Source organism: Chiloscyllium plagiosum, chromosome 45, assembly GCF_004010195.1.
Source record: "Chiloscyllium plagiosum isolate BGI_BamShark_2017 chromosome 45, ASM401019v2, whole genome shotgun sequence".
Classification (NCBI taxonomy): Eukaryota; Metazoa; Chordata; class Chondrichthyes; order Orectolobiformes; family Hemiscylliidae; genus Chiloscyllium; species Chiloscyllium plagiosum.
The window spans coordinates 12,598,231-12,603,507 of NC_057754.1; the positions used below are offsets into that span (position 1 = coordinate 12,598,231).

At 41.4% G+C, this 5,277-nt stretch overlaps 1 protein-coding gene across 1 annotated transcript in view; it reads right to left on the bottom strand.

Annotated features, from left to right (window-relative positions):
- LOC122543966 (zinc finger protein 418-like) overlaps positions 1–4,561 on the bottom strand; it is a 96,389-nt gene extending 91,828 nt beyond the window's left edge. Inside the window, exon 1 of the mRNA XM_043682967.1 lies at positions 4,327–4,561. The gene's annotated coding sequence lies outside the window, so the exon portion shown is untranslated. The remainder of the gene's footprint in view (positions 1–4,326) is intronic.
- Between the last annotated feature and the right edge of the window lie 716 nt (positions 4,562–5,277).

The window sequence follows — 5,277 nt, forward strand, 5'->3', positions numbered from 1 at the left end:
GGCTCCACACAAAGGCCGCCTTGCTGATCTTTGAGGTGCCCTATTCTCTCCCTAGTTACCCTTTTGTCCTTAATATATTTGTAAAAACCCTTTGGATTCTCCTTAATTCTATTTGCCAACACTATCTCATGTCCCCTTTTTGCCCTCCTGATTTCCCTCTTAAGTATACTCCTACTTCTTTTATACTCTAGGGATTCACTCGATCTATTCTCTCTATACCTGACATTATGGCTCCAAAGAAACAGATTGTTCGTGAAAGATAACATTTCCCCCTTTTCTCTTTTGTGGTGTGCAGATTTAGACCTATTTCAATGAGGACAAGTCTTACCAGGGCTGCCCATAGCACAACTGAAATCAAACTGGCACACAACACCTTGACATGGTAAGGACCATTTAGATTTGTTCTGTAACTGAACCGTCCAGTCCTCTTGATGCAGTTGACCATTGCAACAGTCATTCTTCGTAAGAAGTCAGTCTCTTGGCACACAAGGGCATCTTTTTTGGCATAAATGGTACGCAGTCTCTGCTTGTTCACGATTACACGAGTAAACAGTCCCTTCTTGAGCACCAACGCCGGCAATGATGAATCCATAAAGCAAGGTAAGTTCGAGCTTTATCATCTCCCCCCTTGCAAGGGTTTTGTCTGATGAGCTTGCAATGATGGAGTTGCCTGGCGACCTTAGCAGCAGTAGGGGTGGTAAGGAGAACTGGAAGGACCCATCCCATCAAGGTTGGAGGCTGCGGTGTGTCCATTGTAATAGAGTATAAACCATTTCCTCCTTGCCCAAGTGTGTACAATAATGCACAATAAACAACTAAAATAGCCAGCAGCAAAGAAGGAACACAAACTTGTCCAGCAGGGGTCACCCACATTTTGGTTTGAGTATCGAGGGAGAACCTTATTTGAGGCTTATGCTGTTCAGCGGGGGCTTCCCTTACGATTTCTGTACCTTAGCCAGGTCTGGCATACCTATCAGGATATTATCTCTATCCAAGTTTTGCTGGCGGCCCAATGGGACCAGAGGTTTGGGGTGTAAGCCTGTCTGCTTGGCAGCAGCATCCACCTGTCCATTACTTTGTAAACTGTATATCAGTTGCCTCAGCGTGAGCCGAACATCTTGTTAACTGACAGATTGATTGGACAAAATAGCATTACTATAATGCTACCCCATGGGAGTTAAAAATACTCTGTTCCCACAAGGCTCCAAAATCGTGGATCACACCAACAGCACAACGAAGAGTCGCTGGATATTAACAGATTTTCCTTTTGCTAGGACACAAGCATGTCGATTCCCCACATTAGCTCCAAGCTAACATTAAAGACACATCATTCCTCAGTGGTCACATTGCCACAGTTAAAGCAAGGGCCAGTCATTTGTCCCTGGTGGATTTTGTTGTCTTGTTCCCAATCTCAAAGGTATAATATTGGGGCTTGCCTGTCCCCATTCACAGGGTCCCCTCGGGAAAAGATTGCTCAGCAGTGGTTGCTGGATGTGCATCTGAGGTAGTTTATGTGCTCCAAGTGGCTATCCTGGTCCCAATCAAACTGTCAGGGCTGGCACACAGCATTTGGGATTGCGAGGGCGCTGGATATAATCGGTTTTACCTGTAACTTGCATTGTGGTTCAGTCCGGTTCTGGGCATTCCAATAGAAAACCAATGCTCACCTCATTTGCGACTGGAAATTCCTGGACTAGATCATACTGTTTGTCTGGATCATGTCAATGACAACAGGAGGAAAACATTGCAAAAGCATAGGGTTAAACAAAGGTGATTGAGTTTCTTGATTATTTTTCAATTGTATAACACTTCCATCAGACAGATAGCCACATATTTCAGTCTTGTAACACAAGACATTCATATTCAGACTACTCCCAGAATTTTGCTGCATTTACATCTGAATCACCCTTGGACATATTGAGCAAATTGGGCCAGTTTGTTCTTGTGGTCAGAGGCATGCTTCATTAACATTACTCTAATTCCCAGGCTGGGCCCTGGTTTAGGATGGCACAGACCACTTATCCCTATCATATAGGCTATGAAGACGGCTTCATTTTCAAAAGAAGGTTTGTAATAAGCCGGTGTGCTGGGGACAATCAGGAGATGTTTGGAGCTCAGCAGGTATCTAGGAACAAAATCCCCATCCTCAAACAGGGTTGGTATGCCAGACATAGACTCAGGATTCCAAGTAGAATCTTAAGTTCTTCATTTTACAGCATTGTTGCTTTAATCCTGTTTGTATATTCCTCAATCTTAGTGGCCTTACAATGTTTCTCTTGTCCCTTTTTATTTTCTCATGTCATGTCCCTTTTATTTTTTCATCTTATGTCCCTTTTATTTTTCATCTACCCATTCACAACACCTCCCACCTTTTGGGAGTTCCATCTGCTATACATACCTCTATCCCCCAATCACATGCAGAATCCTTCAACTGGCCAGTAAGGTGTCTTTCCATTCTTTAGTTAGTAATGAATTAATGCAGCCATGCTTCAAATTAACCATGAGGCAATCACTGACAATGTGTAAAGGAATAAAACCAAGCAATCCTGCCAATTAATTCTGATTTTGTGATTCATGGCTAATACAGTTGATTATATAAAAAATAATAAATAATCATTATCTGTAATTCAGAGGTGGAAACTGAGCAAGTGACGAAGACGTTTTAAACGTCATCAATATAAACTGGAAATTCATTTGTTCTGTATTGAAAATTTAAATGTAAAATGTATACAGCTTCCAAATCTGAAATCCATTATAATTACTTGATTCTAGTTCCTTAATTTAAATTTCAAATTATTTCCCTTAAGCAGTCCAGACCAGTCATTGCTCATTTACAAAGCTGTGTTAATAGGTCTTGTCTACACACGGTAACAAAAAAACTTCTAATGCACGAATAATGGCCGACCCCAAAGACACAGATACTAACCATTGGATGTTAATTTTGTTACATGATTTATCACAACTTAATGTTGAACTGAAACTTCGATTATCATGGAGGGAAGGGAATTGATATCCAATAAGCGGCGACTGGCACACCATAATCACCAAAGAAACACAGCAGTCTTAAAATTAAGTGGAAGCAAATGAGTCTGAAACAAAAATTAAATCTTCTAGTGTCATTTTCTGAAAACAATGTTGTTGGTTTGGCATATTTTGGATCTATCTGTGTACTTTCAGTTTTACATAATTTAAGTAAATTAAGTAAGGTTCATGCAATTCCTCCACTCAATGACCAAATGTTAAAGTCTGAAGTGAGTTTCCTCAATGTTAGGTTTAGATTATAACTAGAGTTGAGCAAAGACCTGCTCTCATTCTGGAACAGAATGATTCTGCTCCTGAGGCCCAGATTTAGTGCTACTGCTTTACTTCCTTTCGTCAATTCTCACGTGGGGGTGAGAGGGGTGAAAATGATCTTTGGCAGGAGCATGAATTTGAGAGCAAGTTTATACTGATGTCAAATGGTGTAGAATCAAAGGAGAAGACTTTTTTTTAAAAAAAGATTGTAATCTAATGGTAGTAGATTTGCCAAGTTTAAGTGCATTTAAGTCGTCATTGGACAGGCATATGGACGTACATGGAATACTGTAGGTGGGATGTGCTTCAGATTAGTATGACAAGGCGGCGCAACATCAAGGGCCAAAGGGCCTGTACTGCGCTGTAATGTTCTATGTTCTATAATGTCGTCTTCCTCCATATTAAATGGATTTGAAATTAAATAAGATTGGCTTTCATGTAAGCATGAAAGTGATTAGTTAGAAATTGACAGTAGGGCAGTCATGGTATGTAAGAAGAACTAGGGTTAATATTTCATTTCATAATCACTGATGGATCCTTAACCTTAAAAGAAATCATGTTAAATTCCCAAAATGCAAATCAGACCCGGATCTCCATCTCCAGGGATCAAAACACAAACATTCAATCACCAACAAACAAATGTGCATCCAAACCAAACCTCAAGTGTTAAACTTTCTGCAAGCTGCAGGGAATCCGCGCTGAGTTTCTGTCTGTCTCTCTCTCTCTCTGGAAAACATTCTAAAACCCTGACAGTTTCATATAACATATGTCTTTGTTTTGTCTTTCACAAAACAATTTGAGAATCAATTTAGACAACACTAATCCGAAAGAATCTGAGTCCCGACTCTATTCACAGATCCCCGACCTGTTAGTGGAAATCCCCAACTCCCTAGGGTCCCCAAACCTCTCTTTTTAGAATGAATTCTTACCAGGACCGATCCTTCTCAGGCCAGACTGAGACAATAAGCACTGAGGGGTTGAGTCAACCATGACTTGAATGAGAGGAAAACCAAATGGATAAAAAATACTCACATCTAGCTGCCCAATTCCTCTAAACTCAACAGCGGAGGACTCAAGGCTCTTACACTGCTGCCCACAATCTGTCAGTGCTGAGTCCGAGTCACAGCATCAGGTGCAGGTCTGGACCCCCGGAGTTGGTCTCTCTGTTCGGTGATTGGTCAATGAACACAAGCAATTTGGTCTGGGTCTGTAAGGTTATTCAATCTTGGCCGGACACAGGTTGTCCGGTAACACAGACGTTAAACACTTCCGTGTTCCTCAGAGAAACTGCGCACATGGCTTAAGACAGACATTTTCATACTTTTTTGGAGAGTACAGGCTATATTCACAGAGCACATTCAAACAATTACCAATCAATTTCAATGAAATGACTTAATATTGACAGCTATTTAGTCTAATGATATTTCATGGGAACCAACCTTGTTTTCTAATATCCGAGTACTCCTATCTCGCGAACCTAGTCTCTGCACCTGCACTTGCAAGGTCAGTTAGGATGGCTAGTAATGTCTTATCTAGTCTAGTTATTTCTACACTGTAAAGGAAGTATTGTCACATTAGAGTCGATTCCCTACAGTGCAGAAACAGGCCCTTCAGCCCAACAAGTTCACACCAACCCTCCAAAGAATAACCCCCCACACCCATTCCCCTACCTTGTATTTACCCCTGACTAATGCACTGTATACTACGGGCAATTTAGCATGTCCAGTTCACCTAACCTGCAAATCTTTGGACTGTGGGATGAAACCAGAGCACCTAGAGGAAACCCACACCGACACAGGGAGAATGTGCAAACACCACACAGATGGGTGGAGTTTGCACATTCTCCCTGTTTGCCCAACACGGGAATTGAACCCGGGTCCCTCGCACTGGCTAATCTTTGTTGAGACAAATTGTGGTTAGTTCAGCTTTCAGCAGGGTTAAAAGCCATTTTATGCATCTTTAAGCAGAATTGTCAATTTGCAG